Below are 12,479 nucleotides of genomic sequence, written 5' to 3' on the forward strand. Positions count from 1 at the left end.
GTCCTAAGGTTTTCGAACCTAGGAGCTCTGATACCACTGTGATGGCCTTGGTTTTTCAAGCTAGTGCGTCCTATGATGATGTAACGACCCGGTCATTTTTCTTCCTTTCCTTTTCTCAGATTTTACGGATATATATATATATATATTTTCGTTGTTTTTCCTTTTCTGAGTTTGATTTTTCGTCTCTTGGTGTCGTCTCGAGTGCTCGGGAATGGTTTCCAAGACTCTTTCTTTGGATTGACAACTTTCTTGTAAGGACCGAGTCATTTCCTCAGTTTCATTTTTCGGCACTATTCACCTTTCGTCTTTTTCTCAGTTATCACTTTGTTGGCATAACCCAACTTTTCGTGTTCGGATTTGATTCCGGTTTTGCATGCATCCGTGATATTTAAATTTTATGCGATGTGTATTTTCACTTTTGTAGAATAGCATGCTAAGTGTTTACTTTTCTTGTAAAGGGTATAGACGCATAACCTTTTTGTAATTTTCTAAACTTTTGGGGTTTTTGTGTAATTACTGTAAAGTAATTATTTTTCATCCTAGGGACTATTTTGCAATTTAATTTGGAAGATATTTTAGAAAAGAACCTTTTTGCAATTTTTGAAAAGTGTGACAAGTGTCACACTCTCATTGGCCCACTTGTTGACATTTGTATGGAAACACTTTGATGCCTTGGATGATGACATGCGGAGGGTGGAGATTCAATCACTTGTTGGCTTAGGATTGGTACACTTGTTGGCTTGGATGGTTGACAAGTGTAGGCTTGAGATTAAGCCTAGGATGGAGCCTTGGATGAGTGACAAGTGTAGGCTTGGGATTAAGTCTTGCAAATTACTTTTGGGACACTTTGGTATTATGGTTTTAAGGAGGGATTTTTGTGCAATTGACCATAGTTGTGTATGTTGACCATGGTGTAGGAACACATAATGAGTGGAGGATTTCTATTTCCTCCACTCACCCATTTTTCACCTTATGTCATTTCTTTCTCATCACAAACCCTAGCCTCCATGGATGGAGCTTGAAGCCTTAAGCTTTGACCTTGATTTTTGAGGGCCTTCCACTCACCTTAGACTATGAAGTTTGGAACACTTTTTGTTCTCCTCATCCTCCTATTCATAACCCCAGAAGGGTTTGCCATTTTGTGTTGATTTTGCCTTGGATTCTAGAGAGACACTTCTCTAGTGAGTTAGGGGATGTTATAGGGTTGTCCTTGTTTTGCTTCCGCACTTTATTCATTTGAATTCCGTGACTTCATAGGGAGTCATCGTGGTGCCTAGGGATGGCGTACATCTCTTGAGGCCATTTTGCTTCTTTTGCTTCCGCATCTTGGATTCGGTTCGGGTCATCACAGGACACACTGGGTTGAAAAATCCAGGGTCGTTACAGGTGGTATCAGAGCTCCTAGGTTTGAATACCTTAAACGATGGGTTTTGGGAGCATATCATCCTTTTGTTGCCATGCTCTATGTACTTATATGCTTTATGATAACTTATTTTGGTTGATAACATGTTTATATGCTTATGTGCTATATGTGGTATGCTAACTGTATAGCTTGTTTGGATTCATGATATATGCTAGATTAGATTTGTATATGCATAACTGTGTAGCATATTTGGCATGACACGGGATTGGTCATTGAGGCAAGAGTTGAGGTTGATGGTGATTGTAGTCACAGTTTCATGGTAGTGTAGGTTGCTGTCGACTTAGCATTGGTTTTGAGGTAGGTGTTAAGACACCTTTTGTTTAGGCTCTCTTGAGTTGAGTCATTTGGCGTTGCCATAGTGCTGGATTTGTTGGTTTGGGGCCATGATGAGGTTATGGACCTCTTAGGATCCTTGGTTATCCGAGATAATTCCTCTGGGATTGCAATTTTTGTGGGCAGGTACGTTTGTGGGCAGGTGCATGGCACTGTCATGCTACCGTACTGGCTAGCTTCAAGTAAAGTTCGGATGGAATCAGTGTTGGTTTTCCTGTGATATGTGTTGTCCTTTTGAATGATGATGATGATGTTTATTTTGGAGATCAGTTGTAGTGATTGATTTGGTTGTTGTTGGAATGGCTATAGTTGCCTTTTTCTCTGAGTTCTCCTTGTGTGATGATGCTTTTGGGATTAAGTCAATTGATTGATATTTTGCTTGTCAGGCTTTGGATTCATGATTGATGTTGTTGATAGTAGTGCCTTGAGACATTGGAGATGTTGGTTTGGCTATATTGAGGATTTAAAGCCTTAAGCATAATGGTGCCTATGAAATTGTTGTCAGAGTTTTGGGATTGGCCAAGATGGTCTAACCGGACATCCTTGGACCATTTCTCAACTCTCACGAAATATTGGTCTTCGTAGTGCTTTTGGTAATGATCATTTATGACATTGATGTCATTTGTATTGAGAGATTTCATGGGTAGACCTAGTGGGGGGCAGGTTACGAACTAGTGCCTTATATTGTCATGCTACCGTACAAAGTTGTGTATTATGGGCGAGTACTAGTTGCCGTCGATGCTACCTTACTGACGAGTAGGTGTGGGCGGGCACTAGACACTTTCATTTCTACCACACATTTGAGTATGTCGTGGGTGGGTTCTAGTCGCTATTCGTACTGCTGAGTTGTCTTTGTTTAGTACCTTGATTTGATATGTGATTATCTTGGAGTTCTTTTGATGGTTACTTTCGGATCCGTATGATGGTTCATCAGGAGGGATGCTTACGGTTGTGGTCTTCCGTTCCTTTGTTTGACCTTAAGTTCTGTGTATGACCTTTGACTTGTCGTGTGGCCATGAGGTCACTTTTCTTTTGAAGAGGTTTTCCTGTCGCGAGCACGTGGGTGCGAATGACATTGGGCTGTGGGGTTCCTTTTGAGGTCGCTGGCGTAGCGTGTTGTGTGGGATACTCGGAGACATACTCTGTAGTTTTCCTGGTTTCGCTTTTTGTTGGTTGGGGCTAGATTTTGAGGACGAAATCCCTTTAAGGTGGGAAGGTTGTAACGACCCGGTCATTTATCTTCCTTTCCTTTTCTCAGATTTTACGGATATATATATATATATATTTTTTCCCGTTGCTTTTCCTTTTCTGAGTTCAGTTTTTAGTGTCTTGGTGTCGTCCCGAGTGCTCGGGAATGGTTTCCAAGACTCTTTCCTTTGGATTGACAACTTTTTTACGAGGACCAAGTCATTTCCTCATTTTCATTTTTCGGCACTATTCACCTTTTGTCTTTTTCTCGGTTGTCACTTTGTTGGCATAACCCCACTTTTTGTGTTCGGATTTGATTTTGGTTTTGCATGCATCTGTAATATTTAAATTCCATGCTATGTGTATTTTCACTTTCGTAGAAAAGCATGCTAAGTGCTTACCTTTCTTGTAAAGGGTATAGACGCATAACCTTTTTGTAATTTTTTAAACTTTTGGGGTTTTTGTGTAATTACTGTAAAGTAATTATTTTTCATCTTAGGGACCATTTTGCAATTGAATTTGGAAGATATTTTAGAAAATGACCTTTTTGCAATTTTTGAAAAGTGTGACAAGTGTCACACTCTCATTGGTCCACTTGTTGACATTTGTGTGGAAACACTTTGATGCGTTGGATGATGACATGTGGAGGGTGGAGATTCAACCACTTGTTGGCTTAGGATTAGTGCACTTGTTGGCTTGGATGGTTGACAAGTGTAGGCTTGAGATTAAGCCTAGGATGGAGCCTTGGATGAGTGACAAGTGTAGGCTTGGGATTAAGTCTTGCGAATTACTTTTGGGACATTTTGGGATTATGGTTTTAATGAGGGGTTTTTGTGCAATTGACCATAGTTGTGTGTGTTGACCATAATGTATGAACACATAGTGAGTGGAGGATTTCTATTTCCTCTACTCACCCATTTTTCACCTTATATCATTTTTTTCTCATCACAAACCCTAGCCTCCATGGATGGAGCTTGAAGCCTTAAGCTTTGACCTGGATTTTTGAGGGCCTTCCACTCACCTTAGACCATGAAGCTTTGAACAATTTTTTTTCTCTTCATCCTCCTATTCATAACCCTAGAAGGGTTTGCCATTTTGTGTTGATTTTGCCTTGGATTCTAGAGAGACACTTCTCTAGTGAGGTAGGGGATGTTATAGGGTTATATGTTTGTTATCTTGCATGTTTTTGATGTTTATATGACTTGAATGCTTGTGTTGTATTAATTTGAGAAATTATAATTAATGGTTGTTTGCTTATAACTCACTTTTGACTTGGTATATGGCATGGCCATGACTTGATCTTTGTTGTAGGTTAATTTGGAATGATTTGAATAGGTTTTCAAATCTAGAGATTTAATGAATTTAATTTGATTTAAATTCTAGTAAATTATGTATTGCTTGTATCCCGTTTTGGACTTGATATATGGTATGACTATGACTTAGTGCATGTTATATATTTATTTGGAATCATTTGAGTGACTTTTGAAAATTAGAGATTTAATTAATTTAGGATTAATTAAATTCTACATGATGGTATCTTGCCCATTTTGCACTTTTGATTTGATATATGTAATGACCATGATATGTCTTTTAACATATATTATTTTGAGGCCATTTGGAAATGAATTGAAATCTAGAGAGTTTAATTATTTTCATTTAATTAAACTATATCTTATTGTTCCATGGATTCAAGCATGTTTTAGAAGTTGCTTCTATATTAGGATTATGGACTTAGACTTGTTGTATATTCACTTGGTTATGTTTGGTGCATTGAGTAACATTATTGTTATATTTATATTCATAAGATCATGTTTTCTTTATGGAATATATTCTTGTCTTGTGTAATGAGTTGCACACTTTATTTTTGACATCTTCCATGCCATAATAGTGGTGGACTTAGAGCTTGTATTGTATGTGTTTACAAATTTGGTTGTGCGTGGTTGATAGTTGGTTATCTTGTATATACATGTTGATATATACGTTGTTGCACAACTTGTTGATTTTGGAAACTTGGGGATGTCGTTGTTTGGCTATGACTAGGACTTTGGTTCTAGTACAGGGGATTGTCCCTCTATATAGTCTAATGCGCATATTGGGAGGTTACCCATGGCTAGTAACCCTAAAGTAACTATGTTGTCGGTCTGATCCGGCGTGACGTCCGAGTATCCACCTTGTTTGATTTCGTATTTCATTTCAAGTTGATAACTAGATTATATCGTAACTTGTTGTTCTTTGTTGGATTTCCTATTTTAAGTTGCAAGATGTTAACTTTGAGAAATCATGTTTTAAGCGTTGTATTGGAAGTTCCAATGTTGGTTAAGTTGGATCGATATCATAATTTATGTTTTCATGTTCAAATGTAGTTTAGGAATGATCCTATAGATTCACTTTGAATATAGACGTTAGGTGGCATGACCCACTCTTGTTGTTTTCGTATCTTGGATTTCAAGTTGAAGACTTTGAGAAGTTATATCTTGTTACTTTGTATAACATGTTTCCATGTTGTTTGAATTGAATGAACAATGTGATTATGCTATAAATGTTTTAAGGTAGCTTAGGATGCTTCCTGAGTCTCATCTTGACATAGACGTTAGGTGGCATAAGCCCCTTTAACATGTTTCACCTTAAGGTGATATAATTGTAAAATGCTAGGTCGATGCATGTTCATTTCCTACAAGTAGCTTTATGTTACTCACCCACGTAGTGGGCACATTTTTCAGGTACAGGAATCAAGGTTCGAGATTCTCATTATGCTTGGATGATTCTAGACTAGAAGGTTTTTAACTCTTGTAAAGGTTGGCTTGGAATGCAACTTACAGTCTTTTATGTTAAAATGTATATATTTGATTCCATATATGTAATGTGTACATGAGTACACTATTTATAACGTAGTTGGCATGTATGAGATGAGGCCGGAGGCCAATGACATGTAATTCGTATACTATGTAATATTTGACATCATGTAATATTATGAAAATATCGAAAATTATTGAGTTTTTGTTTCACCATGCTTGCACTAGGTGTGGAAATTTCATTTTGATTCTTCCATAGGATCTCATTAGTCATGTATGAAGTGTGGCTAGGGCCAAACGGTCATTTGAAGTCATTTGTGGATTTTAGTTTTCAAAGTTTCCATTTTAGGTTCATTTTTGCCTTTTTGGCCGTTGGGGGGTCGGATTTTGACTCGGCCATTTTCGGGAGCCATGGACCATTCCTGCACGCTCGAAGTGTGTGCATATTCGTTTCAGCTTAGAAGTGTATTTAGGGTCAAATGTATGCTTGGTGCAAAGTTGCATTTTCACCGTTTTGAGCCTAAACTGATTCAAGGGCAATTTGGGGATTTTCTTTAGGAAATAATTTCCGTTCTCAACTCTGTCACATCGAAAATGTGATTTTAGGGGGAGTTTTTTTTCCTGTTTTTTCGAAAAATGTCATCTTGACCTCATAAACCGCGCTCCAAACTCAAAAATCTGCTAAGAACACTGTTCCTACAATTTTTGAGGTTCCAGACCACCCATCTGCCTCATTTGGCAAGCCCCCGCAGTGTTCTGGCAGGCGCCCATGAGAATCTGCCATGTTTGGAGGGCCCCCGCGTGTCTTTGGCGGGCACCCATGAATACTGTTCCTGCTCCAGATATTTTTTTTTCAACGGGCCATATCTCACTCGTTTTAACTTCGAATTGGTCCATTCTTGAGTCTAAATTGACCGCGTCAAAATGAGCTTTCAATGGTACCAAATAGAGCTTTAGATTCCTCTTCTAGCTCAAGATATTCAAGTTTTAGTAAGGTAGTGTCAGAATTTGGTTTGAACCAGGATAGGGTTTCCCTTCCTTCGACTTCAGGACTTGATATCTTTTCCACCCGGACTCCGAATCCGGTGGTTGTTGAGTCTAACTTCATTAATTTTTTGTTTTCTTTCCAATGGTACTAGTTTCAGTTTTAGAATTTTCTCATAGCTCAAGATATCCTTGTTTTAGTGAGAGGGTGTCGGATTTGGTTTGAACCGGGATAGGGTTTATCTGGGATTTCTCTTCCTTTGGCCTTGGGACTTGATGTGAAGTTACCAAAGGGTGCTTTAGAATGTTTTGGATCTAATTTGACTTGTTGAAAGTTAAATTCCTTCCTCTTAGGGTAAAATGACCATTTTACCCTTGGCTCTTCTTTTGTAGGGTTTTGATGCCTTTCTCATCATTTTGTTCCCGTTGAGTCTCAAAACTCTTTGAGAGTCCATTCTTGTGCCCTAGGGATAATGTATATCTCTAAGGATGTATCGACCTGGATTTCTCAACCTGGTGCGTTAGTGATGAACCGGAAGTTGACCCGATAACGGACCCGAAATGCGGAAGCGAAAGAAGCCAAATGACCTCAAGAGATGTACGTCATCCCTAAGGCCCCAAAATGACTCTCCATGAAGCCACGGAACTCAAATGAGCCAAACAAATGAAGCAAGAATGCCTAACCCAAAAAGAGATGAACTAAGGGCAAAATGGTCATTTTTCACTGAAAAGGGTGCCACCGTGCACACCATTGGAAGGACAACGAAAAATGAACAAACTTAGACTCTAGAATCGTCTGATTCTGAGTCCGGGCAGAAAAGATATGAAATTCCAACACCCGATGCGAAAGTTATGAAGCAATGACTTAACATTTTTCAATATTTTCATAATAAACTTTGAAAACAAAAGTGCATAGAAAATGAGATACATGTCATTGGCCTCCGGCCTCATTTCATATATGTTAAATACATTGAAAAGAGTGCACTTACGTATACTTTACATATACGAATCAACGAATACAAGTTTAAACAAATAGGGCTACAAAGAGGCATCTTATGCTAACACTTGCATAAAGTAGAAACTTAGAAACTGTAAGCCATCCAAGGAGCAATGGAATCTTCAAATCCTGAGTCCTGTACCTAAAATATGCCCCAATATCATAGGGGTGAGTAACATAAAGCTACTCGTAGGAGATGAGCATGCATCGACCTAACATTTTACAATTTTATCACCTTATGGTGAAACATGTTAAAGGGGCTCATGCCACCTAACGTCTATGTCAAGATGAGACCCAGGAAGCATCCTAAGCTACCTAGATCATTTCTATCATAATCACATTGTTCATGCAATTCAAACAATATGGAAACATGTTATACAAGGCAACAAGATATAGATTCTCAAAGTCTTCAACTTGTAATCCAAAATACGAAAACAACAAATGTGGGTCATGCCACCTAACGTCTATGTTCAAAATGAATCTGTAAGGTCATTCCTAAACTACATTTGAACATCAAAACACAAATTATAATATCGATGCAATTTAACCAACAATGGAACTTCCAATACAACGCATGAAGCATGCTTTCACAAAGCTACATCTTAAGCTCAAAATAGGAAATCAAATAAGGAACGACAAGTTACGATATCATCTAGTTATCAACTTGAAATGAAATACGAAATCAAACAAAGTGGATACCCGGACGTCACGCCGGATCAGACCGACAACATAGTTACTTTAGGGTTACTAGCCCATGGTTAACCTCCATATGTGCGCACTAGACTATATAGAGAGACAATCCCCCGTACTAGAACCAAGTCCTAGCCATAGCCAAACAACGACATCCCCAAGTTTCCAAAATCAACAAATTGTGCAACAATGTATATATATCAACATGTATATACAAGATATCAACTATTTACCAAGCACAATCCAAATTTTGGAAACTTATACAATACATGCTCAAATTCACAACTACTATGGCATGTAAGATGTCAAATACAAACTGTGCAATTCCTTACACATAGCAACAATATATTCAATAAGGAAAAACATATTCTCATGAATGTAAAAGTAACAACTATGTTATCTAATGCTCAAAAGTAATCAAGTGAACATACATCAAATCCAAATCCATGATTTAAATATAGAAACAACTTCCAAAATGCAATTAAATCCATGGAGTAATAAAGTAGAATTTAATTAAACATAAATAGTTAAATTCTCTAAATTCCTCCAAATAACCTCAATTTAATATATATTGAAAGACATGTCATGGTCATCATATATATAACATCAAATGACAAGTTAAGTGATTAAAACACTTAAAACAAAATTAATCAAGCTAATTAATTAATTTCCTCTAGATTTTTAAACAATTCCAAATGCCCTCAATTTCATCTATGTTAGAGAACATGCCAAGGCCTATTTAAATACCATATTACAACTTGATTTAATGCTTGATACAACCATGTGAATTAAACTTTCACTAAAGATAAATATTAAATAAAAGTTGTAATTCTTAATCAAATGATCCAAATTTAATATATGTTAACCAACATATCTAAGCATAATTTCCTAACATGTTACAATTCAAATCAAAGTTATATATCATTATAAATTTTAAATCTTATACAAAGAAATAAAAATTACTAACTTTCTAGATTTGATACAGGGCATACATATATGTTGTATAATCATGGCAAACACACAATACAACACACAAATAATCCTAAAACATTCCCTACCTCTATTGGAATGAAAATCCCAATTACCACCGAAATGAAATCACCCCAAATTTTTGGTCTGCAAAACAAAATTTTCAGCTTGCTACCTTCAACTTGTAAAATTCATAAAAAATTCAATTCTAACCCAAATTGAATGAATCCAAAGCCCAATGAAATCTTAAACACTGTTATTTGATAATATCAATTTATTTTAACAAAATATTTTCCCAATTGAAACAGTTTTGACCCATAACTTTGAAACAAATTCAGCCTAGAAAACACATTTTCAGCCTGTAGCTTCCAACTTTGAAAATTCATGAAAAATTCATTTGACATACAAATTGGGCAAACCTAATTTATTTTAGAAGTAAACATATGAGAGTGTAAAATTGGAAATTTAAGCCATGATCCAATGTCAAAAGGTTAGTAAAATAAATCATCTAAAAATATGTTTTCCAGCTGCAATAAAAACATGGACAGTAGATAGTTTCGGATTTTTAAAAAAATTTATAAATGCTCTAAAATCGTCAAAAAATTCTGGGTATTGTAAAACCCATGGAGGAAGTTCTAATAAAAATTTCAAGGTAATTGAAGTAGCACAACTCCATATAAAAATTTATTTCCGGACCAAAAAGGAAAAGCTCCAAATTTTCAGCAACTAGCTTGTAACTTCAAAAATTCATAACTAATTCATTTTAAATTCAAATTACATGAAACCCAAACTAAATGAAAGATAATTGAGTATATTTTCATATTTTATATTTAATTTGACAAGATTAATTTTAAGTTAAAACAGTTTAAGGGCAATATACAAGTCCTTCTCTTCCATGCATGTAAAACACTCAATAATGACATAAAAATACTTTAAAATAATAGATCAATACCTTACTAGAGAATTGAATCTATAGATTCCAAAGCAAAACTTGGAGTTAGGCTAGATCCTTCAAGGGTTTTGAAGAGGAGGATGAGGGGAACAAAAAGTATTCCAAGCTTTATGATCTAAAGTAAGTGGAAGGGCCTCAAAGATCAAGGTCAATGCCTAAGGCTTCAAGCTCCATCCATGGAGATTAGGGTTTTCTTGTAAGGAAGAGAATGAAATAATGTGGTTAAGTGTGAGTGGAGGAAATAGAAATCCTCCACTCACTATGTGCTCTTACACCATGGTTAACACACACATCAATGGTCAATTGCATAAAAACCCTCCTTTAAAACCATAATCCCAAAGTGGCCCAAAGATATTTGCAAGACTAAATTGTGAACCTACATTTGTCACCAATCCATGGCTCCTTCCTAGGCTTAATCCCACACCTAGACTTGTCAACCATCCAAGCCAACAAGTGCACCAATCCTAGGCCAACAAGTGGGTGAATCCTCACCCTCCAAATGTCATCATCCAATGCATTAAAGTGTTTCCACACAAATGTCAACAAGTGGACCAATGAGAGTGTGACACTTGTCACACTTTTCAAAAATTACAAAAAGGTCTTTTTTGAAAATATCTTCCAAAAAAGTATGCATCAATGCCCCTTTATGAAAGAACTAAGCAATCAACATGCTTTTCTAGAAAAGTAAAAATACCACTATCATGGAAATCAAATATCATGAATGCATGCAAAACCGGAATCAAATCCGAGCACAAAAAGTGAGGTTGTGCAAGGAAAAAGGATAAATGAGAAAAAGACAAAATGTGAATAGTGTTCAGAAAAATAAAATATGGAGATGACACAATCCCTAAAGGAAGTTGTCAATCTAAGGAAAAGAGTCTCGGAAATCATTCCAGAGTACTCGAGACGACATCAAGTGATGAAAAATCGAACCCAAAAAGGAAAAGAAAACGGAAAAAAAAAAATCCGTTAAAATCTGAGAAAAAGAAAAGGAAGAAAAATGACCAGGTCATTACAAAGGACTTGTCTTTGTTTTGCATCCGCACTTTATTCATTTGAATTCTGTGACTTCATAGGGAGTCATCGTGGTGCCTAGGGATGGCGTACATCTCTTGAGGCCATTTTGCTTCTTTTGCTTCCGCATCTTGGATTCGGTTCGGGTCATCACAGGACACACTGGGTTGAAAAATCCAGGGTCGTTACAGGTGGTATCAGAGCTCTTAGGTTTGAATACCTTAGACGACAGGTTTTAGGTGCTTATCATGCTTATGTTGCCATGCTCTATGTACTTATATGCTTCATGATAACATGTTTTGGTTGATAACATGTTTATGTGCTTATGTGCTATATGTGGTATGCTAATTGCATAGCTTGTTTGGATTTTGTTGTAAAGAGCATGACATATGATGTATGCTAGATTAGATTTGTATATGCATAACTGTGTTGCATATTTGGCATGACACGGGATTAGTCATTGAGGCAAGAGGTGAGGTTGATGGTGATTGTAGTCATAGTTTCATGGTAGTGTAGGTTGTTGTCGACTTAGCATTGGTTTTGAGGTAGGTGTTGAGACACCTTTTGTTTAGGCTCTCATGAGGCTAGTCATTTGGCGTTGCCATAGTGCTGGATTTGTTGGTTTTGGGCCATGATGAGGTTATGGAGCTCTTAGGATCCTTGGTTGTCCGGGATAATTCCTCTGGGATTGCGATTTTCGTGGGCAGGTACGTTTGTGGGCGGGTGCATGGCACTGTTATACTACCATATTGGCTAGCTACAAGTGAAGTTCGGATGGAATTAGTGTTGATTTTGTTGTGATAGGCATTATCCTTTTGAACGATGATGATGATGTTTATTTTGGAGATCAGTTATAGTGATTGATTTGGTTGTTGTTGGTATGGCTATAGTTACCCTTTTCTTTAAGTTCTCCTTGTGTGATGATGCTTTTGGGATTAAGTCGATTGATTGATGTTTCAGGTAGTGAGAGCATTGCACTGTTAGTGTCACTTGTAGTGTCACCTCTAGATTCGGAGTTGGATTGTGAGAGTCTTACCATTATGGTAAGGGCTCACGTTTGTTTTGAGACGGGTTGTTGTCGTATTGGGTTTTTGGAGACCGTTTATGGCTTGGACTGGTCTTTCCTTTTACCTAGAC

This window comes from Cornus florida, unplaced genomic scaffold, assembly GCF_030987335.1.
Source record: "Cornus florida cultivar Cherokee Brave unplaced genomic scaffold, ASM3098733v1 CherokeeBrave_3.0.0_Hap2_Chr01, whole genome shotgun sequence".
Lineage (NCBI taxonomy): Eukaryota > Viridiplantae > Streptophyta > Magnoliopsida > Cornales > Cornaceae > Cornus > Cornus florida.